General features: G+C 39.1%; 1 protein-coding gene across 2 annotated transcripts in view; it reads left to right on the top strand.

Annotated features, from left to right (window-relative positions):
• Nucleotides 1-1697: 1697 nt before the first annotated feature.
• Nucleotides 1698-25143, top strand: part of nek6 (NIMA-related kinase 6) — a 135699-nt gene continuing 112253 nt past the window's right edge. Inside the window, exon 1 of one of the 2 annotated variants that reach the window (XM_012953020.3) lies at nucleotides 1698-1808. The gene's annotated coding sequence lies outside the window, so the exon portion shown is untranslated. The remainder of the gene's footprint in view (nucleotides 1809-25143) is intronic. The other variant, NM_001006699.1, reaches the window with a different exon arrangement.

Here is a 25143-nt window from a genome sequence, read left to right as displayed (position 1 = left end):
TTCATCAGGAAGGTGCATGGTCAGTGCTTTGGGTGCTCATGGCAAGGCATTATGTAAAAAAAATGGGAGGCTTGTTTGTTTCTTTGCACTTTGCCATACCTCCCAACCAGGGTCATAACTAGGGGTAGGCAGAAAAGACATGTGCAACTTGGGTATTGCACAGTCTCTGATTGCCCAGTCTCCTGCCAGATGAGACTTTGACTTTACTCTCCACATTTATACAAAGGGTATAAAGGTTTATATATATTGTCAGGAAATGCTTTGGGACCACAGTGTCTTAAAGGGGACCTGTCGCCCTAAGAAATAATTCAAAATAATTTTCTATTGTGTTTGACAAGCAAAATAATCTTCACTGACACTATATAAATAATATAAATTATGTTTCCTTCAGTCTAGGAATTACACAATCACAGCAAGCAGGCAGCTGCCATTTTGTGGGCAGTTATTAAGGCAAGCAAATTCTAGTTTATGTGCCAGAATGGGGACCTAATGCCCATGCTCATGTACTGGCTACATAGTGAGATGGTGAAGAGGAAGGGGGAATGTGAGTGTCAAATAGAAAGTGAAGGCAGGGCCGGAACTAGGGGTAGGCAGATGAGGCAGCTGCCTAGGGCGCAACGATTGGGGGGTGCCAGGCAGAAGCCTCGCCTGCCTACCCCTAGTACCCGGTCAGCTGTTGTGCGCCGTGCTGCTTTGCATCGCACACTGCGCCGGGCCCCCCCCCAGGCGTGAACTGCGCATGCGCATCAAAACACATGGGGGGGTGCGTGATGTAGGTGCAGGGGCGAGGTAGCCGACCGGGTTGCCTAGGGGGCCCGGTCAGCTCGGCCCGCCCCTGAGTGAAGGTAATTGTCTGCCCTGCTTCTATGCCTAAGGCATAAGGGCGGGGAAGGCAATATATGATTGACAGCTGAGATTTCTAAATGCCTTTATAATGGGTATGTATGTGTTTAACGAATAAAGGAATTAGGGTTTCATGTTTACTGTGAAAAAAAACTTTTATTATACAATTTTTATGACTGAGTGACAGGTCCCCTTTAAAACTGCACTGTGTAGAAAAAAAAGTGTTGTTTTTATTTAGGAGTGATATTTTGAGGGAATGGATACAAAGCGAAAACAGGCAAAATTTCCACCGTCACCTCACGTTTTTTCAAATGTAGGTATGCTTTGCGCCCTACGTTGTAAATATGGTTGCCACCTTTTCTGGAAATAATACTGGTCTTCTTATATTTTAAACCGTCTTCCCTGTAAACATTTGCAGCAAACGATATCCAGATAGCAACTCTAGTAATAAATGACCCTTATAACCAGAGAACTGAAATGCATAATAAATTCCAGCTTTCAGTAACAATTTTACTTTAAGAGTCATTTCCTGTGGCCAGGTGGCAACCACAGCCAAAAGGGAAATTCAGACATTTCCACAAGGACTCCTACTTCAGCACTGTCACATTTCTCATGCAGTAGGAGCTTTTATTTGTATAAGTACCGGCTGCACATCCGCAAGTCAGCCCAACAACAAACTGCAGGAGTTCCTACTATGTGAGAAAGTTACTTCCAAACAATGAATTGGTAGTTGTTTTAAAATGGATTCTAATTGGCTACTTTTTATACACAGCCAATGGCGTCTTTTGTGCATGACAGACAGCCAATCAGGAGCCCTAACTCTAGGCCAATAGAAGTGCGCATTGCATCCTGCGCTTACTCCAGTCAGTCCGCTTCTCAGGGAGGCTTAAGCCTGTCATTGCTGCAGAGATGACACTGAGCGGGCAGCGCTAACAGGAAGCGGGAGCTTTGGGGCAGAGTTGAAGGTATGTCAGACCGACGCTACTTTCATAAAGTTACTTTAGCAACAGGTGGAACAGTGGGGATTCTGGAATGTCTTTTATCCCACTGTCCTCCCTGACAGAGAGCAGCTGTGTGCAATTCTGTGTATAGTAAGTTATCTCTCCCTGTTTCCTTTTCCCTACTTTCATCATACAAGAAGCGGAACTCTTATCTGCTTGCAAAGCTGAAGGGTCCCTAATAGTAAATCAAGTAAAAGCATTTCCTACTGTACTTTGCGCCTTTAAGTGTGATGTTAAAATGCGATGTGTGTGCGCTGCTCTGGCTATCAGCTTGGGCAACAGATGTGCTGGGCAGGGGGGTCATTTTCTGCAGAAAGTTAGGGGATTACTGACACTTTTCAGTTGATGTTTTGGTACTGGTACAAGTATGGGACTTGTTATCCAGAATGCTCAGGACCTGGGGTTTTCCAGATAAGGGTTCTTTCCGTAATTCGGATCTCCTACCTTAAATCTGCTAATAAAATTATTTAAACAGTAATTAAACCTAACAGGATTGTTCTGCCCCCAATAAGGGGTAATTATATCTTAGTTGGGATCAAGTACAGGTACTGTTTTATTATTACAGAGAAAAAGGAATCATTTAACCATTAAATAAACCCAATAGGGCTGTTCTGCCCCCAATAAGGGGTAATTATATCTTAGTTGGGATCAAGTACAGGTACTGTTTTATTATTATAGAGAAAAGGGAATCATTTAACCATTAAATAAACCCAATAGGGCTGTTCTGCCCCCAATAAGGGGTAATTATATCTTAGTTGGGATCAAGTACAGGTACTGTTTTATTATTACAGAGAAAAGGGAATCATTTAACCATTAAATAAACCCAATAGGGCTGTTCTGCCCCCAATAAGGGGTAATTATAACTTAGTTGGGATCAAGTACAGGTACTGTTTTATTATTACAGAGAAAAGGGAATCATTTAACCATGAAATAAACCCAATAGGGCTGTTCTGCCCCCAATAAGGGGTAATTATATCTTAGTTGGGATCAAGTACAGGTACTGTTTTATTATTACAGAGAAAAGGGAATCATTTAACCATGAAATAAACCCAATAGGGCTGTTCTGCCCCCAATAAGGGGTAATTATATCTTAGTTGGGATCAAGTACAGGTACTGTTTTATTATTACAGAGAAAAAGGAATCATTTAACCATTAAATAAACCCAATAGGGCTGTTCTGCCCCCAATAAGGGGTAATTATATCTTAGTTGGGATCAAGTACAGGTACTGTTTTATTATTACAGAGAAAAGGGAATTATTTAACCATTAAATAAACCCAATAGGGCTGTTCTGCCCCCAATAAGGGGTAATTATATCTTAGTTAGGATCAAGTACAGGTACTGTTTTATTATTACAGAGAAAAGGGAATCATTTAACCATGAAATAAACCCACTAGGGCTGTTCTGCCCCCAATAAGGGGTAATTATATCTTAGTTGGGATCAAATACAAGGTACTGTTTTATTATTAGAGAGAAAAAGGAAACCATTTTTAAAAATGTGAATTATGTGATTAAAATGGACGGCCTATCCGTAATTCGGAACTTTCTGCATAATGGGTTTCCAGATAAGGGGTCCAATACCTGTACCCTGTTGTGGCCAGTGTGGTCCTGAGGCCAATGTGTATTCAAGGGAATTGTACCCCTATGTTGCAATAGAAACTACGCTCAGTATTGCACCATGTTGGCATTTTTCACCAGGTAGAAAAATTTATGTCTTATTGTACAGTGCTGCAGAATATGTTGGCACTTTATAAATAAATGTTAATAATAATAAATAATAATGTTTAAAAGTGATTGCACCAATTTCTGTGTATACAGTATACTTGACAAGGACTAAGTTAGCCACCTTTTTGTGTATATTCCTATTTTATAGCTTTATTTATGTTAAATGTACACAGCTTTTTATGCATATACAACCCGGCACTGAGACTGTGTGTGCGCATTTATTCATGAGTATACACTGCTTTACAATGAGTTGGACAGAGTGCATACTGTCTGCACTGAGTATGTGCACAACTTTTTATGCATATTTACCTAACGCTAAATATGTGCCCAAATTACTGTCTTGCAAAGAGTTGGGCATTTCTTTTTCTGGCTGGTCCTGTGTCCTACTTGGCACTGAGTATCTGTGCAATTGTATTGGTGTCTTTGCTGTTTGGCACTCAATTGGGCACAGCTTTCTGTGCCCATACAAAGTGTTTGCACAATTTTCTCTGTACATACAGCTGGGTAATGAGTTTTGTGCTGCATTCTGTACTGCCTGGCACTGAGTGGCTGACAATTTTTAGGTGTACTTAATGTCTATTGCTGACTAGGCCACAGTGTTCTGGGTCTATACTGCCTGCAACTATTACTTTGATTTCTGTCTATAGTGCTGTTTTTGTCATAAGGGGAAGTGGAAAACTTGACTCATGTATCAAAAAGTTGCAAATTTCAAGTGAATATTTTCATTTACCTTAGACCAGTGGTTCTCAACCTTCCTAATTCCGCGACCCTTTAATACAGTTCCTCATGTTGTTGTGACCTCCAACCAAAAAATTATTCCCAAGACCATTGGAAATATGTGTTTTACGATGGTCTTAGGTGACCCCTGACCCACAGGTTGAGAACCACTGCCTTAGACCCTAGGCTGGTGCTTCTGTCTGGTGAAAAGTGGTGCAGTTTCTTTCATGATCCTCTGCCCTAGAGATCCTCTGCCCTATTACGATAGTGCTCATGTGCAGTAAAGTAAGATCTGCAACTTTAAAGTTTAAGACCATTCTTTACTCTATTGCGCTGTGTCCATTACAAGAGGATCGCTGGGCCATTGACAGTGGTCTACTGAATTTATAAAACAATCATAAATACTGGATTATACTTTGATTTTTATATAAATTGCATTTTGCAAATTAATTGGTGATCTTTTATTGGTGTTGCCAAATGAAGTACAAGTCATGCTAAGTCCAGTGTTACTTCTGGGTATAAAACTTTGCAGGTGCTGGCACCATAGAGTAAAAGCTGACGGAACTGTACAGCACCTGGAAGGTTATTGTAGGAATTTAGAGGGGGCATACATTTTATAGGTAATCATACAGCAACGCTATGTGTTGATACAGTGTAAAGGGCACAGGTTCTTTTGGGTCTTTACTTCACTTTCCAGACTGATAGCTTGTACCCTTTGTGGCCTTTTTATTATCCTGTGTAAAAAAACAGCGACAAAAATCACCACTGTTTGCCAGGCTTCACTGAGTAAAAAAAAGTCATAATTTGTTACATGTTTTTGCCATTTATTTTACACGGCCTTTGAAACCGTTTTCTGGGCTAATTTCATTTTACACAGGATATTAAATAGGCCCCTTAGTGTGGTGACACATAGTACTATAGTATGCGAACGCTACTTTGTGTATATAGTTTCAATGCACTTCTCATATGTATCCTTGTTACACATTTACGCTGCACAGATTTTTGTACTTTAGGCCTTTTGCTGAGGGCACTGTAGTGTAGTCTATAATAATACCATCACTGACATGTTAGCCATAGCCTGTGGCAGAACACATGATTTTAGAAGACGTGTGGCACATAACAACTTTGTATAATGCAATATGAATCATCATGTATTGGAACGAGGCCTAGACTGGGATTCAAAATAGACCTGGCATTTCAAGTACACAGAGGCCCAGACAGTCCCCCACCAGTCCAATAAATAGTGACTGTCTATGGCATCCTACAGCAGCACCTCTGGCATTTACCAGAATCCACAGTTTGCCATTCTGGATACTATGGTAGATTGTGGGTGAAGTTTTAAAATATTTGGGAAGTGGCCGGGATCAGTGGCAGATTTACAAATTGTGTGTCCCTAGGCCAGCCACTTCTCCCACCCCTCAAGGCCCCCCAGCCGGAACGCCCTGAAAACATGGCACCCTAGGCCCGGGCCTTTGTGGCCTTTCCACATATGCAGGCCGGTATGGATCAGGATTTACTCAACCCAAGAGGACTTATAATTGGGGGTTCCTGAGGCAACATGTTTACAAAAAAAAGTTAGCAGAATAACTGGAATGCAGTTGACTGAAGTTAAGATGGTTGCTTCTCTGGAGCTATTGCCACATATAGTCCACATACACTTCACCAGATTTAGAAAGTAGGTTCATGAGTGAGGCCCAATCAGTTTTAAGCGACAAAATAAAATGGAGTGTCTTCAACTCGTATAACAACATTTTTTTTCAACTTCTTTTTATTTGTTACTGAGTTTCTAAAATGTAAGCTTTAAAAATGAATTTGTTTAGGTTTCTCTGCTCAGATTTCCCAGTAGCAGCTCTATAAGCCCGAACGCTGGCTTTCTAAACTGTTACATTGATACATTAGTTGATACATTAGCTGTTGAGAAATGTATCAACAAATGTATCAACAGTTTTAAAAGGTCAGCAACCTGTTTTACAAATCTTATATGAAACGGAAAAAAACACTGCAGTTATGCATACATTGTCCTAATCTGTATATACAAAAATATACAGTAGAACCCCCATTATATGTTTTTCAGGGGACCAGAAAAACATTGTGTCAATTCCAGGAAAATGTAAAATTGTGGAATTATACTTTATATATTGTATATTAGTGGAACCCCAGAAAATAGTGTAAAAGGAGGGAAAACTTTAAATCGGGGTCTGAACACAGAAGGGAAAAACATGATTATGATTGATAATGATAATAGTACTGCTATATCTGCAGGCATGTACAGCAGCCCTGCAATATCATTTAGAACACTTATTTATATTTACATGTTGTTTAGGTTAATATGATGTTGTAGCTGAAATTGCATGCTATTATATTTAAAAGCCAAAACTTTATACTGCAGTTAAAACTATCTATTTCTATAACATAAAAAAACTGTTCTAAACTACATAAAACATGTGTTTACCTTTTTCATTTGTAATTGTTGTAATTTCCTTTTAAAAGAATTGAGACCATTTTTGTATTTATTTGCCTTTTTTGACATCATGTTCAGAGGAAAAGCAAAATCTAAATTTGTAGATAAAATCTTTTCTGCTTCGTAATGTGGAGATTTCCTTACTCTCTGATTCAGTGGGCTACCATTCATATGGCACCAGAATTTTTTGTCCTGCAAGATATTAAAGAGTTTAAGTCGAGGTTCTCTCCCAGGGAGCAATCATGACACACTTCCCTGCCAGCAGCTGCTTCCCATTTGGGTGACCAAGAAGTAGCTGCTGGCAGGGATGTGTGTCTTGATCACATTGTGGAATGGAACCTACCTTGACTTAAACTCTTTACTGACAGCTGGTATTGCATAGAAACATAACTGTAAGCGTTGCTGCTTTTACTAGTGTGTGCAATGGACAGCACATTTTATATTATAATTCACAAAAAGTGCCTTTGAAGGGTGCTTTGGCTGCCCCTTTTCTCCCTGAGAGGACGTTTTATAAAAATAAGCCAGCATTGGTTCATGAATAGCCAGGATGTCAGTAATGTTTGTAAATATTAGGTAAGTGCAGAATACAAAGACATGTAATGATCATTAGGCCAGGGTAATGTAGAGTTCAATAGATAAAAATCTTCTGAAAGACCAAAATAAACTGAAGATCAACACGGTAATTTGTCAAATTTATTGTGTAGTTTGAGAGTCAATCCACACGAAACGTATTGTCAGCCTGCTTACAAGTCTAATTTTGCCTGCACTTGGAAGCATTGAATCCACCCAGGTGCAGGCACACGCAGCCAATATCTGCCAACTAATGCAAGACTCGCCGTTTTTTAGCGGAAATCCGCTGCGAATGTCTTCACCCGGGCAGATTCAGTGCTTCCGGTCACAGGCACAATTAGTAGATATTTCAAGTGTACGGGTGGATTGTCAGCCTGCGCTTATACGCAGGAGACAATCCATCTCGTTGGACCTTACCCTAAGAGACAGAGTTGACCCTTGTGTCTATCTGACAAACTTGGCTCATGATCCCGCTGTACACCTGCGGTGTTATCACCAGCTGTATTTCATGGCTTGTAAATCTAATTGTTGTTCATTGCCTTCCCAAGCTAGTGGTGCTATCATGCATTGCTATATTCCTTGCCCTTGTTTTCACATGTTGCCAGTAAAAACTTACACAAGATACATTTCATAAGTTGCATTCCTACTGCATCATATATGAATATAGGTGCTAAATTGTGCAAATGGCAATAGAAAACCGATCAGCACTCTTAAAAAGTGAAAGCAAAGAGGCTAATGCTGTAGTGGCTTCTGGTTCAATAGTAATTGCTCCCTACTATTTTGCTCAGGTTTAACCACATTTTTAAAGGGATGCACATGTAGAAAGTGCTGCAACAGGTATTCAATTAAGCATTAAGATATGATTAATGACACATAAGCACTATTTATACATATGGTCTAAGTTCTTCTAAACAACTAATGCCAGTTTAGCCTAAGGTAACGATTGCTGCCTAACAACCTCTGTCATAAAGAGACGCAATAATTTATTTTTAGTTTAACACATGCAAATAAAACCTTGTGATTTGGCAGAACATTGTCAGCACAAGCTAGTATTTTCGGTAAATTCCTATAAACAGTCCATTGTCAAGCGATTTTTACTGAAGTCACTTCCAGGATTACAATTAAATACAACCAGAAGGGTGCTTGTGTAACAGAGGATGACAACCTCATAAATATAATACCCACTATTCATTTCACATCACTGTTCACATTCTTACTGTGGCAACTTTGAGTGCTAAGATAAAGTTGTGGCTCTATAAAAGACTATTGCAAGACTTTACTAAAAATTTACTAAGAATTTGTCCGCCCCTTTGTGCAAATAAATGCATACAATGTTGAACTTTGGCTTTGGCAATTTGGGATCCTTTATCCAGAAAACTCCATATTACGGAAAAGTCATCTCCTGTAGAATTCAATAATATGAAATAATTCATATTTTTAAAAAAGATTTGCTTTTTTTCTTTCTTTTTCTGTAATAACAAAACTGTGCAATGTACTTGACCCCAAATGAGACATAATTAATCCTTAATGGAAGTAAAACAATCCTAACTGGGTTAAATTATTTTTTTTTTTTAGTAAACTTGAAGCTAGATATGGAGATCCAAATTCTGGAGAGACTAAAAATAGAGATGAAGATGGAAGGACTGTTGTGGGTCTAGGGGTATAAAAGGTTCAGCAAGGCAGCTGTTAGTGATGTTAAATTGCAACTAATGTGTACAAACCTGATCATTTTCATCAAGGTTAGGGAAATAAGAAGAGACGTATTTTTCAGTGGGGGCCCATTAACTATTAGTTTTGACATTGTTATATAGACATAATTACAGGGATCCCCAGTGCACAAATTATTTAAGATATTGTAAAGCTTATTTAATATTTAGAAAGTCGGGGGTCATAATTTTACTAAATGTTGCAGATTTGTGAAATTTCTTCTCAGCTTTCTTATGGCCACACTCATTATCTTACTGAAATAAACCATGTGCTGTATACCCCCACACACAAGCTACTTTCATAATGTTTTTATGAGATCAAAAGTCTTTTTTTAGATATTACTTTTCAGAAGAGAAGTAGCATTTTGTTTGTAGGTTTGATTGTGGGCATTCAGCTGGTCAGTCATATGCATAGCAGATCTCAAGGCAATTTTTATTTTGTTAAAGCTAAATTATAGCTAAACTCAATGCTGCTTTAGTAAGATAAAAGCTATTGTTTGTGTGTGTGTGGCTGTGTGTGTATGTGTGTGTAAGACAGGATGAAGTATGGCCAGGGTCATTATTCCACAGGTCTTTCTTTGTCTTCTTTCCTGTCTTCTGATTTTGTAATGTTTTTGTTGTTATTGCTAGTAGGATGGATCTAGTAGTAGGTCTGAGTAGGTAACAAATGTAGGTCAGGGGGCTGTGTGCGGGTTCAGTCAAGACTCTAAGGCTGATGCCACACCTGGTGTAGGGCTGATTTTTTCTTTGCATTCTCTCGCGTTTTCGTGCATATATCGGCTACATGTGCCTGCACTCAAGCGTATCCCATTCATTCGGGTGCAGGCACAAGTAGCAGGCGTAGGGCTCAATTTTCGGCAAGCGTTTTTCCGCTTGCCGAAAAAATCAGCCCTACGCCTGGTGTGGCATCAGCCTAACACAGGATCAATTTGGACCTAGGCAATCCTTTGTTAATTAGTCCCAGGAGAAGTACTATACTGCCCTCCAGCTGGCCCACAGAAGTACACAATTCAACTTACTGGCTATCCAAAGGGTAGTATTCCATTTAATAGACCAACATTCTGCTTATTTAAGTGTAAGAAAAGAATACATTGGGGTTTTTTTTTTTACACCACTTATTAGGGGTATTTTTTATTTTAAATAATGCAAAGTGGATTTTTACTTTACATGAAGGGTCCTTTCAGTATAAGGTGGTCCAGTTGTGCTGTGCATTCCCAGGTAGTGAGCATTCATATGTGTGTCGCTCTTCCGCCCCCAAACATTCAAGTTGTAACACATTAGATTCACATTTGCCAGTGCTTTATCTGTGACATGATCCACTGTGTCAACAAGCCTCTGAATACTAAATGCTGTTTATTTCACACTCTGCCAGTAAAAGAGTTAATCATTTACTGGAAATATCTGCCTACTTATGATGACCTAAAATGCAAGAAATCTTCACTTTATGACATAGGCTTGTATTATACAGGAAAATCTGAAATAAATCTGTGGTACATTAATATACAGTAGGATGTTTCAACCTAGAGGAATCACAGTGCAGTGAGAACAGCTGAGGCCAATTCCTCTGTTTTCTGATCTTTTACCCCTGGCCAGATTGTGTGCAGTATGGTTACAGTCATATGGATGATGCTGATGATTTTTCACACGTGCCAGCTTAGTGATTGATGGAATGATTTCTAATTGTGAAAGATCCACATTTTCCATGACACATGACACTTATATTCTTATTAGTAGGTGTTTTTTTCCCCTTGTTTGTATTAGAAATTTATGGTAAAAAATAACAGTGCTGCATATACAAGATAGACATGAGAACATCAAAAATGCCCCCTCACGCAAAGATCGATGTTTGGCTAATTCAGCAGAAAACTCATTTGTGTTTTAAAAATGTGACTAAATGTTGTTGATGCAGTTGTTCAATTCTGTGTGGGTGTCATGGATTGAAGTTCCTCAGCTTGGCCAATTGTTAATGATCTGATGTAATCACATGCCTGTTGCTCAGAACTGCTGCCCAAGAAGTAACACAAGAAGTGTATTGTCAAGAAAGTTGTACAACTATATTGTGTAGTGTATAAGTGCAAGGTGATTGCTCTAAAATGCATGCAAATATTGCATGTATTGACATCATTAACAATATTTGTGTCCAAACACTTTCCTTGCCACTCCATAAAGTTGTGCCAACTGTCACTGCAGCTGTGCAAATGGGCGCCTTGTGGTGACACTACCATCACCCTGAATATGGTGTTAATTCTAGGGTACCCACAGCGGTTTGCATCAGTAGTTTCAGACCAATTCGGCAGCTTATTTGCCCCTGTATGGGCACCCCCGACGGACTTACTCAGTCGTGATGTGGCCTAAAATTGGGCAGATCTAAATCGGGCAGGTTTGATTTTCTGTTGGATTAGGGACCACATCAGCTTGTTGATGTGGTCCCCAATCTGACCTCGCCTATGCCCACTGTTGTTATTCAATCAGGGCCAAACAATCAAATTGGCCTGCTATTGCCCACCTTTATGTGCGCATATCGGGAGAAGATCCGCTTGCTTGGTGACCTTGCCAAACAAGCAAATCTTTCTGTGTATGGCCACCTTTGGTTGCACTTGGAGCCAATTTTTTCATTTCTTGTTTTTGCGCCCCTGGGCACCCTGAGGTGGTCTTTCCGGTGTCATCCCCCCTTGCCCTCTCTGCCTGCCCTTTGAAATTTTGGTGCATCAAGGAGTTATTGGTTGAGGTCTTATTGAGGTCTGATTGTGCAGAGAGCGCAATTACACACATGAAAAATCTGAATTTTTGCTGTTAAAATTACCAGGAATGGCTTTTTGCTACCTCTAGTAACTTGCTGGGTGATGCCTCCTGAGGTGAGTTTCTCATTTGACTCCATAGCTGCAGCACTCCTGTTAAAAGCTGCCTTTTAAAGGGAGAATGTGAATGAACCTTATTTTTTATATCTTTCAATGAACTTCTTTTCTGCCACTGATACGGTTAAATCAATGATTTTGTTGGCCTTTAGACTTTCTGGTATTTTCAGCTGAGAAATGTGGCAAGTGTTCATAGGTTTCTGGTTTTGGAAATAGCTGGAATTCCCTTGAAATTGTAATTATTATATTTTTCTTTTGCTTTCCCAGAATTTCTTCACTTAAGCTAAAAGCAGAGTTTTCTTCCTTATAGAACTGCTCCTTTCTGGGCCTTATTATTATTAGAATAGAAAAGTTATTTAATTCCTTTGTTCAGTTTAGATACCTATGGCTATAAAAATAATGGTGATAACCGCACTGCACAGAAATAATGAATAAAACACAAAGGGGGGAAGTAGCCCTTTTTTGGCATAAAAGTAGTGGTAAAACTGGTGTAAAACACTCTCCGTATTCACAAACAGAAATCTGCCTAAATTCTGACTCAAACACCACTTTTCAGTTTTTGATGACAGAAAGACTTTTTACTGACACTTTTGTGAATTTATTATTTAGACGCCATTTAAATTACATTTTTCCTGATATTTTAAATATAGAGGAAAGCTCAGTGTTAAATCAGTTGTAAACTCTTCTGTTTTTGCTTTGTTTCCCCCAATCTTCACTTCACACCTCATGTAGTAGCACCATTGGGGGGTCATTATCATATTAATGGAGATTAGCAGTCTATTGTCAGGGGACAAATTTCCACTAGAACACAACAACAAGTAAAACACTAATTAAACAAAAATTTTTAATTTATACAGTGTATATAAAAAGTTTTTACCTCAAACTAATAGTAGTATGAGTGAATATTTTGAATAAATCTTTTATTAAAAGAAAAGTAAAGCCCCCCAAGTTTTTTTAGTTTTAGCAGCAGTGCCCCATCTTTAATCACTTCACTGACACTTGCCAAAACTTATCTGTGCTCCCATAGCATGCCTAGAACTACAGAGCGGCTTGACAGCACCACCCACCACCTTTAGCTGTGTCACTTCTGTTTCCACCAAGCCATCTTGATCAGCAAACAGCATATGCACACTGGTACCCAACTGGGACCATGGGGTACTGTCAATTTAAGGTTGGACTAGTCCAACAGGGCACTGGGAAAAAACCTGCTGGGCCTGCCTCACGGGACACATTTTTGGGTGGGCCTGATTGCTGTTGACCAGTAATTAGTGGCGGTAGAGATTAAGTGAGGTGGCAGAGTTGCGCAGGGGGAGGGCCCTTGATTCACTTCTTCCCATGAGCCCTCAAATACACCAGTCTGACACTGTGTGAATGTTGCTAGTTGAAATCCATACTGGCATCTCAAGACCCCAAATAAAGAAAAAAATAGTAGCCCAGCTTGTTCTGAAAAAAAAATGATGTATAGTTTTCCTGGGCAAACTAATATTACCTTTCAGGAAATGCCTCTAAAGTGAAAAAACTTGGTTTGATGGAAAAGGTATGGGACCTGTTATCCAGAATGCTCAGGACCTAGGGTTTTCCAGATAAGGGATCTGTTAAAAATCATTTAAGTATTGAATAAACCCAACAGAATTGTTTTACCTCCAATAAGCATTAATTATATCTTAGTTGGGATCAAGTACAAGACACTGTTTTATTATTACAGAGAAAAAGAAAATCATTTTTAAAAATTAGAATTACAGTATTTTCTTATAATGGAGTCTATGGGAGATGGCCTTCCCGTAATTTGGAACTTTCTTGATAATGAGTTTCCGGATAAGGGATCCCATACCTGTACACCGACAGATAAGAGCTAAAACAAATTCATTAAACAATGTTGATAAAATGTCATCTTAAAGACAAAATCTGAAAACTGTGTTTAAAAGACAAATTCACAGAAATGGAGATAAAGCTTTGTGAATAAGGGGGAAAATCTGACATATATATCTCCACATTTATTTTGTCCCCACATTGTGAATTCCCCGCTGCTGGAGTAACACTTTTTATGGAAACCACTCTGGTCTTTATTTGAACGGAGAAGACTCTCATTTACTCACTGGAGGCACATTAAAGGAACAGTAACACTAAAAAATGAAAGAGCTTTAAAGTAATAAAAATATAATGCACTGTTGCCCTGCACTGGTAAAACTGGTGTGTTTGCTACAGTAACACTACTATAATTTATATGATAAGCTGCTGTGTAGCCACGGGGGCAGCCATTCAAGCTGGAAAAAGGGAGAAAAGGCACAGGTTACATAGCAGATAACAGATAAGTTCTGTAGAATACAATGTTTTATCTGTTATCTGCTATGTGCCTGTGCCTTTTCTCCTTTGAATGGCTGCCTCCATGGCTACATAGCAGCTTATTTATATAAATTATAGTAGACTTTCTGAAATAAACACACAACTTTTACCAGTGCAGGGCAGCAGCACATTATATTTTAGTTACTTTTATACACTTTCATTTTTTGGTGTTACTGTTCCTTTAAAATTATCTTTTTTTTCTTTGAATTTAATAAAAATAAGTTGATTATGTGAGTAGTTAAATAGCCTACTGAATATAACACTGTTGATGTAATATATTTCTTTCTAGAACATTTAATAATGTTTTCAGGCACAGACTGGTATGTATAAATTGTTTTATTTACATATCACCACAGTAGTGCACGGTGCTTTACAAGGTGTAAACACAAACAGGGTATAGTTATTTTAAGCTACACATAGCACCATGTTTGTTGCAAGATCTTCCTCAGTTGTACGTTGCCATGCCACTCTAGGCCAACCTCTCCTCCGTTTCCCATCTGGTACAGCTTAGTACGTGTCCATCACTATGCATATTGGTGACCATGCCCTCTAAGTGACACTATGTCTGGACTGGGCTTCAAATTAGGCCCTGGCATTTCAAGTACACAGAGGCTTAAACAGCAGCCCGTGGACCCAATATGTAGCGAGTGTCTATGGCATCTTATAGCAGCTCCTATGGCATTTGCCAAATTCTACATATTGCAAGTGGTGATATGGACAGGGCTGTGGAGTCGGAGTCGAGGAGTCGGAGGCAATTTTGGGTACCTGGAGTCGGAGTCGGCAAAAAATGAACCGACTCCGACTCCTACTAAATTTAAATGGGAATAAAAAAAAAAATAAAGCAAGTTTAAATGTCCCAATTCACAAACAGTCATAATTAATTACTTCTCTGCTATAAGAATAAAGCCCAATGCACGCAGTGCATAAACGAACACGTTGAGTGACCATGAAGCATGCTTTTCATTGACTGTATGAATGTATAAAATACATTAGCATATTAAAAACAGAGGAGTCGGAGTCGGAAGTATCAGAAACTGAGGAGTCGGAGTCGGAGAATTTATCTACCGACTCCACAGCCCTGGATATGGAGGCAAAAAAAGTGGAAATTCACAATCCTCTATCTCCACTTTTGGCTTTTAAATGACTTTTACGAACATTTTTTTTATGGTTTTGTCTTAAGCTCTTAGTAAATCTGTCGGTGTGTCATCAAACCAAGCCCCACATCTACATGACACCTGTGATAATTATTTTGCCAGAAGTATATTGCATTTCATTTGCTGTCATTTAACTTTAGGGGCATTTCCTGAATGGGAATTCTAGTTTACCTAGGAAAACTATAAATCATTTTTTCAGGACTAGCCGGGCTTTATAATGTTTTTGAAACATGCCACCCTGAACTACTCTGCCACCACACTACTTCTCTAGCCCACACTGATTACTGGTTGAGTGCAATCTGGCTCACCCACCAACATGAATGGTAAAAAGGGGCCCAACAGAATGAGGTTCTTATCCAGTGCCCTGTAGGGGCCAGACCAACCTTGCACCCTAATATCCCAGTTTGAATTCACTGTTTGTGAATATTGAGAAAGTGTTTTACACCAGGTTTACCACCACTTCTACTACAAAAAAGGGTTATATCCACTTTTGTGAATCCCCCCCCCCCCCCCTTAGGGTTCTTTAGCTAAGGGAAGCTAATTTAATATTTAGGAAGTCAACATATTCTTACTAAATATTGCAAATTTGTGAAATCCAACTTTGCAATTTCTTCTCTACAGAATTAACAAAGGCATTAAGGTGGCATTTACACAGAACTGCAGATGAGGTCCAGTACTGATAAATGTGAAGTTACATGTAGTAGTCAGAAGCATAACTATTGCTATTTTAAAATGTATGATCCCTGATTAGCCCTGAAGCAGGTAGATAAGCAAGATGCATACAGGACAGGAGTATTGATTTATTCTTAAGAAGCTACAGATAATTCTGAGAAGAATATAGCTGATGGTGAGAACTTGGGATGGGCATGAAGGGGTCACTGCTGATATGCTGAGTCATTTTATGTTTTTGCGAGTAGATAAATGTTTAACTTCTTGCATTTTAATGGTTTATTACACTTACAGCTGTATAAATCCCTTGAAGGATTTCCTTCTGACATTTTTTTCCTTGAGTTGTTCTTGGACTTCATATTTAATGTTTGTGTGAAGTGGGTAGAAATGAGTCAGCAGACAAAGAGGAGGAAGGCAACAAAGTTATAAAGTGAATTGAGACTGAGTACACTATAGGAATTGGTTCAATACTGTCCTGTTACATAGGGTTGAAAAAAGACCAGAGTCCATCAGGTTCAACCCTTTCAAGTAAACCCAGCACACACAAACCTATACAGGTATAGGACCCATTATCCAGAATGCTCAGGACCAAGGGTATTCCAGATAAGGGCTCTTTCCGTAATTTGGATCTCCATACCTTAAGTCTACTAAAAAATCAATAAAACATTAATCAAGCCCAATAGGATTATTTTGCATCCAATAAGGATTAATTATATCTTAGTTGGGATCAAATTACAAGGTACTGTTTTATTACTACAGAGAAAAAGGAAATCAGTTTTAAAAATGTGAATTATTTGATTAAAATGAGTCTATGAGAGACAGGCTTTCCATAATTCGGAGCTTTCTGAATAACGGGTTTCTGCATAAGGCATCCCATACCTGTACTGACCTATCTATACACTCACATACATAAACCATGAATTCCCACATCAATACTAACTGTAGATTTCGGTATCACAATAGCCTTGGATACTATGCTTGTTCAAGAAATCATTCAAGCCCCTGTTATAGGCATTAACAGAATCTGCCATCACAACATCACTAGGAAGGGCATTCCCCAACCTCACTGCCCTCACCGTGAAAAACCACCTACGCTGCTTCAAATGGAAGCTCCATTCCTCTAATCTAAAGGGGGGACCTCTGGTGCGTTGATCGTTTTTATGGGAAAAAAGAACATCCCCTATCTGCCTATAATCCCCTCTAATGTAATTGTACAGAGTTATCATGTCCCCTCGCAAGCGCCTTTTTTCCAGAGAAAACGTTATTTCTTTACAACCTCGACACTAACACTTTTATTCACCATAAGGGGTTGGCTTTGCGGTACCTTTTCTTGCTTACCATGGGAATATGCTGTTGCCTCCTGGGTGGTGCTTGCTTATTACACTTGTATATATGACTATAAGGAAATCAGTAATGTTAAAAATTTATAGAAATAATTGTGTAGAGGTTTGTAACAATAAGCTCTGGAAAACGCATGAAAAGAGGAATAGAGTATCAACATTGAATTTAAGGGATGCAAGTATAATTCTGCCAGTGAACAAGTATTTTATTACACCATATCTTGAATATGGGGGAAGGCAGAAGGCTACTATCTTAAAAAATACCTAGAAAAGCTGCAACTTCGTTAGGGCAACTAAACCAATTAAAAGGGTGGGTCACTTGAAGTTAACTTTTAGTATGTTTTAGAATGGCTGTTTTTTAGCAACATTTCAATTATCCTTATTTTTTACATTTTTTTTAAATTTCTGAAATTGTCTTGCCACTGACCATTTTTTCTTCCTAATGTCACTGGTCACCATTTCTAACTCAATTGCAATCTTCGGCGTATAGAGTAAAATATATGCTTATAATACACAAGAGCCATGAATATCCTGTAAAAGATATCCTTATAAATGGTGCTTAGTGATGTCATCAGTTATAATTTGTGTTAAGTGGTGTAATTTCTGTCAGATTTTCCCCCAAACTTGTGTATTGTGAATAGATAATTTACTCCCTATTGTAAAATATGAGGATATCACAAGTCAGCTCAGAGTTCCTTGATCTGAATAACCTTTTGCCTTATGCTTTTTCTAAGGTCATGGAACTCCTTGGTGACTTATATCCTTATATTTTGCAATAGGGGGTATATTATCTACTATATAATATACAGACATGAATAAGCTGCGATTTATAAATATATCCTTCTTATATTTTACAATATTTGCAACTCTGATGTCAGAAAGTGGCAAACATAAGCATTTATTTTGCCTACTGTATATGATACACCCCATTTCACATATATATCCAATCTTCCATATACAGGCTGCTCTGAAATGCTGTAATAATTGTATGTTTGTCTTGTATATGCATCGATTTCTCTAGTGCTGAAGTCTGTGCACCTTCTGTAGGCCAGCCAGTAACCTTAAGAAATAAAATAACTCATTTACTAGGGGATAGGCACAAGCACTAGGGGATAGGCACAAGTGCTGGAGTGCTAAGGGCTGCATAGATGCCACCCTTTGATTGCCAAATAAAGTGCTTGTGCAAAAGGGGTCATTGCAAGAGTGCATCGCCTAGATGCCTCCCCCTCGTCCACCCTTTACTAATACAGCGCTGACTAATACATAATTAATAATGATAATAATTATTATAACTTAGAATGAAACGGAGCGGAGACACCTATAGCTAGGCAAGGTGAATGCCAAGGGGCAGAGTACATTGTTGCAATTTTTGGCACTCTCTTTGAACACTGTCAATAAAAATATATGCATATTTGAATTGCCAAGTTCTTTAAACTTAAGAGAAGTACCTGGCTTGTGGCTCTCTGCCTTTATGAGTTTACAGAAGGCTTCTATGACTTGATACACCCCAGGGGGAACTTTAGCCCCTAAGGTTTGCAACTTGTGGATTCCTATTATACATATTATTTTGGTCACGTGTTTGTTTCAAAGTTACTTTGAAACCAATAGTATTTCATTTGGGGTTCAAATATGTAGCATGTGGTTACATAATGAGTCCCCAGTAAACCCCAATCATTTTAACTAGAGAAATAGCAAATCTTTTCTTTGGCTTGCCTGGTTTACATCTTCGAGGACTTTGCATGTTTAGCGTGATTAAAGAAATCATTAACAGTTTGTCAACACATGGCAATCCCCGATTAACACAAGGTCAGGGTAAGGATTCCTTGGGGTTGATGCAATATTTCAATTTCAGTATGTTTACACATTTAACAAGCTCTGAGATCCCTGTCCTTGCAACTTGCTATAGATAGCTGAATTCTGATTTACCTAGTGCTGTGTTTAACATCATTCAGTGCAGTGTGAGAATCTTCTGCAAAACATCAGTTGGCTTGGCAAGGAAAGTTTTCTTTGAGGTGCTGTTGTGGCCATATGGTGGGAACGTGCATTTCAATGGTTATATTTTTACTGGTGTAAGAAAAATATCTATAAAAAGCAGACCAGAGAGGGGTGGTTAATTTGCAGATGCAGGAAGCAACGAGCTGGACCATCTGGCAGGTGAGCTTGCAGTGGGACATGTGAAATAATGCTGATGAAGTGTCCTTGACTTGAAATTCATCAGTTGCAGAAAATTACATTTATGCGTGAGTGTAACAACATATATATTAAATGAAAGATCATTTTAAAGGGGCGCTGCTTTAAAAATATATCACTAGCTATGCTGATAATGGGGCTGTAAGGTATCACCATAACCCATGGATTAGAGCTGTGCCAATAGGCCTTCACCTTCTTGATTGCAACTGGCGCTGAAAGCAGTTGTTGTGAGACTGGAAACTTTGTTTATTGTTTAATGTCCATATGGTAAGCCCTGGACATCAACCAGCTGAATAATGACTGCAATGTAGCACTGTAATATAGTTCTTTGTGGTAAAACCTATTGAAGTTAGAACAGTAAACTTCAATATTTAGGGCCACACTCGATGACTTAGTTGCTTGTTTATCTCTGGTTCATTAGCGTAACTTGGGCACACCTTCCCCCCCCCCCGAATCTTCAGAGGGGGCCCGCTGTGCTGCTCCCCCTCCTGGTTCTCCTTCCTTGCACTGCATCTACTGGCCTGCGCCGCTTTGGGCTGTATACTTACATAGTAACATAATAACTTATGTTGAGAAAAGACACAAAATGTCCATCATGCTTAAAGGAGACAAATTGGATAAATGGAAAACACCCTAATTTTGTAGGCAATTATGAATAATATACGGTGCTGGTTTCACTTTGGGCAACACATTAATCCTATCTGTAAAAATGGCCCCTTTATTGGAGCTTCCTATAGATCCTATCAGTTCTCTATTCCTTTTTCAAATAAAGGGTGGGCTTGTCCTAACAGTCCCTGCCAGAAGCACAGTAGGAGGGGGACAGCCAGTCACAGCCCTGCACTCACAAAAACAAATACAGGCTTCAGTTCCCTATCAGGTCAGTCTAGCTGCTGATTGGTTCCTATCCTACAGTGCAGTGTACTGAGAGCCGCCAGCAGGAAGTGGCACAGGTGGGCGGGACTAGTGGGGTTTTAGTGGAATTTCTCAATAAATCAAGCTGAAACACAACTTTTTTAAGCACAATCCTTCTATATTTAGAGAAGTATTCACTGGTACATTCTTAAAGTTTTATATGATATGTCTTCTTTAACCTTTTATGTCTATATCTTAATGAAACCTTCCTAGCTGCTAGTTGATCCAGAGGAAGGCAAAAACCCTTCTGAAGCCTCTCTAATTTGCCTCAAGGCTGGGTAAATTCCTTCTTGACGCCAAGATGGCAATCTGACAAGTACTTGTACTGTGAGATATCTTCAATAACCCTGTATTTCCTTACTTGCTAAATCTCTCGGTTCTAGTTCCTTCTAATTGGATTGGGTGGCCTCGTGTCTACTGCTAAATTTTTAACGCGCTGCAAACCATTTTGTCAGAGCAATATGTAGGAGCAGAACCCTGACCGTAGGTGGACCCAGGACAGGACAATAGTCTCCTTGTGGTTGGTGGCATGCTGGGTGACACATGTAGGCTGCAGATCTAGAAAATGCAATATGCAAGGTTGCAACTTCATGGACCTGAGCAAAAGAAGGGTTCCAACCTCTTCCACTCACTGGGGCCTCAGCTTTTTTTAATATGGGGGGCTCAGATCCATAAGGTTGTGCCCAGACATATTAGATTTCCTGGATCTTACAGCTGAGATACAAGCTTGATAAACCGTCTTTCTTCTAATAAACAATTCTTTGTATTGAATGGCTGTAACCCCTGGAAACATATTTATTAAACTGCCCTCACTTATGGTTGTAGCTAACACTGTTATGTAGCATATTCCTTTGAATCAATTTGTTTTGAGCATAACGGAAGGTTGCAATTTTGTAAATATGTAAATTGTTGGGGTGTATGCCAATGACTGTGCACATATATGAATGTTTGTTTGTAATGGGGTTGATTTTTGGGAGGCTACCAAAGGTTTTTCACTGAAGAACTTATAATTCTAGCTTAATATATAGCAGTGTCTCTTGGGGCCTAAGTATGGGATTCATATTGCTGGAATTGTTTCACTTGCCCATTAGTACATTAGTTGGTGCCAGAGTTAGCACAGGAAGAGAGTTTATATTAGCCTGCACATTTGAATTCAGATGGGTTTGTGCACAGAATTCCAGAGAGTGAAGTCCTAGTATTGCTATTATATGGAATCTGAGATTCCATCTGCTGTACACATACCACAGACACCTTTGCTTGCTGTGACTCATCTGTGCACCATATGTGTCTGGAAAATACCATTTAGTGAAATCTCGTACGAGTTTATTGTAAATCAAAACCCTGTTTTATGCACATCGGAGTTCCCAAGTTGACATAAGTGGCTGTAAATTCCTTGAATTCTTAGATACACTTTTTATACTGTTCTGTTTTACACAGCAATAGACATTCAAAATTGGTGCAGGCATTGCTAAAATGCATGTTTAAAGGGGAACAAATCCTGTAAAAAAATGTGGTTTGTACTGCCTTATCTCACTCCCATTTCTTTCTTTTGAATATGTGTCCCTTGTTCTATTTACTATTGTTTATGTTAATTTTAATGACTTTCTCAAGACAAATTTAGGCTGATGCCACACCAGGCGTAGGGCTGATTTTTTCGGCAAGCGGAAAAACGCTTGCCGAAAATTCAGCCCTACGCCTGCTACTTGTGCCTGCACCCGAATGAATGGAATACGCTCGGGTGCAGGCACATGTAGCCGATATACGCATGAAAACGCGAGACTTTGCATTCTCTCGCGTTTTCATGCGTATATCAGCTACATGTGCCTGCACCCGAGCGTATTCCATTCATTCGGGTGCAGGCACAAGTAGCAGGCGTAGGGCTGAAATTTCGGCAAGCGTTTTTCTGCTTGCCGAAAAAATCAGCCCTACGCCTGGTGTGGCATCAGCCTAAAGCTCAGTCATTTCACAGTGTTCTATAATCCTTTCTGGGTTTTTTTCTGTCTATAAGACTATGTTATACTTTTTTATGCTAATGGAATCTAACACCTTACCTTGGCCATCTATGCCCAAATTTGGTTGTGCAGTTTGACCAGTTTTTCCCATACTGCCCTGATGATGGGGGCTTGTGCAGCCAGTTGGGGGAGGGGGGGGGTCATTTAGACTGATAATCCTGAAGGATTTATGATTATCAATCCTGATGGAAAATTTCCTATAGTGCAGCAGGGTTCCTGGCTTTCTGGTATTCTTCTCATTCAGGTGGTTGATATAAACAAATGTAACAATACAAAAGTGGTGGTACATATGTAAGCATGTTACTGTGTCCATTTAATGAAATATGGGGGTTCCCTTTAAAGGAGAAGGAAAGGCTAATAAAGAGTTAGTCTCAAGCTGCAGGCATACCTTCAATTCTCTCAATAGTGCCCCTAAGTCTGCCCATATTTCTCCTGTTCAGATGATCAGAAGCCAAACAGGAAGAAAAAATGCTGAGCTGTGTAAAGAAAATTCCCATAATGCCTCACTCCTGCACAGACATGCAGACCAAACTGAACATGCTCAGTGTGTAAGACAATGCGTCAGCTTCCTGCTGATTGGCTCAGATCCTCATTCCTAAGGGGGAGGAGGGAGTTCTTAGCATTCTTGAGGGAGGGGGGAGCAGGAAAGAGCAGAAAGCAAAGCGCTGCGTGTCTCTGGCAGAGGAAAACAGACACAACTAATCTTTTGGCAGGGAACTCAGTGCAGTGTTTCTGTGAGTGCTTATGGCTGTATTTACATAGACCTTTCTGATAAAGCTTACTTAGTTTTTACCTTTCCTTTTCCGTTAAGTGCACATGCACAAAGCAAATCAAATGTAAGCAAATGTACATGTTGATCCTTTTTTATCTACATTAAAACAGTGAAGGTAATAAAGCCTAACAGGTTAACTGATGAACCTTGTGATTTGAAATTGTATCATATGTTTTTCTACAAAGCACACAGTTAAGCTGATTCTCCACTTTGTAAATGCCATGCTTATTAATATGCCCCTTTCATTTAATGTCGTCATTCTGTTACTTATATGGTTTTAGCCACTATTTCATGTTAAACCCAGGAAATAGGGTTACAGTTTTGCATGATAGTAATTTGTGACGCTCAGTCTGACTTTTATTAAGAGACTACAAACGTGTGGCATGCAAATGATACCACATGAAGCATTTGTATATTCGTATTTCACTTTCTTAATAATAAGAATCCTAAATCTAATAGCTGTATCACATTTATGACTGATATATGGAGCATGAGCTTATGGTGACAGAAATGACTGTAGAATTCATTTAATGCAAGCTGAAACACCACTTTTTCCAAGTAGGACACTACATAACTGCTGCACATCAGACTTTTTTTTATCTTTAAATCTATCTTTGGTAATATGCTGACCACTTCCGCTTTTAACCAAAAACAAAGTTCTTCTTATTTTGCTGAAATAACATTCTGTCAACTGAAAATTTAGATATTGTGTGCATCCTACATGCTGTGAGGTAGAGATAACTAGGCTATAGTTTGGCTTTGTCAGCCTGCTAAACTCTTTATGCTTTTATAGGTAGTTTTTTATTGATAAAATACTTTTAATACAAAATTTACTGGGGAGTGGTACGTTTTGGGGGTGGAGAATGAGCTTGTCAGTGGCAAGGAATGTGTGTCCCTGAGGCTGAGAATTTGCATGCAGAGGGAATAATTTAGGAAACGGGGATAATTACAAATTTATAATACCGTCCCCAGCCTAGTAGGTGATTTACCAGCCAGGCCTATTTGTGGCCCACTCTTTGACTTCCATTCTTTATTGGCACTAATATTCATTCTTTAAGTTGTTCTTGACCATGTCACTGTTACCCTTTAATCATCAAACTTAACTGTGATTAAACCATCTTCTTCTCTATTGCCAGCAAATTAAAGTTGGGGAGCCAGTCTCCATTGCTGTCATCCTTTATTCCTTCTATTGACTTAAAGGAGAGGGATAGGCATAATCACCGGTATCAAGGTATGGAGGGGCAGTGCTCCTGTCTCCTTGAAAACTGCACTGGTCCAGGGTACTGCTGTAGGAGCATGTTACCATGATTCAGTGTGACAAATGGTTGCCTTGTTGTGAAGATCGGACATCCAAACTTTTCCTTTGTCAACATGATAGGTCGGTACCATTGAAATTTAACCTGGTTTTGAGCATTTAGGGATTTAATACCTCAAAATCTGAAAAGATCAACAGTTCTGAGGTATTGAATCCTATAGCAGGCTATTGGCAATGTCTACATTATTTAAAAGGTTTTTTTTCTGTTGAATTAGATGAATACATTATTCATCATTTATCAGCCCGGCAGCATCAGTTTATATGACATTTTCTATAAATGATTTCTCATTACCTTCAAACTTGGAGTTGACCCTTTTATGCCATGTATGGCCCTGTTTGGCAGGCCTGGCCCCCAGGTCTGTATCTATGGCTTTCTGACTTCTTGTAACTAAAGTAGATGGTCTATGGGAAGTGATAAAGCAGCTTGTAGCCAGCCTGGTAGAGTGAGAAATTGGCAAGGCTAAAACAGTCAGACATTTATTTTCTAAAATCACAGTAATTAATTCTTGCTTTATTTTGCACCCAACTGATTTTAGGTATCAACAAACTTGCTTAGTGTT

Source organism: Xenopus tropicalis, chromosome 8, assembly GCF_000004195.4.
Source record: "Xenopus tropicalis strain Nigerian chromosome 8, UCB_Xtro_10.0, whole genome shotgun sequence".
In the NCBI taxonomy this organism is placed as follows: Eukaryota; Metazoa; Chordata; class Amphibia; order Anura; family Pipidae; genus Xenopus; species Xenopus tropicalis.
Note: the sequence above shows the minus strand (reverse complement) of the source record. Positions and strands in the feature narration are given on the sequence as shown.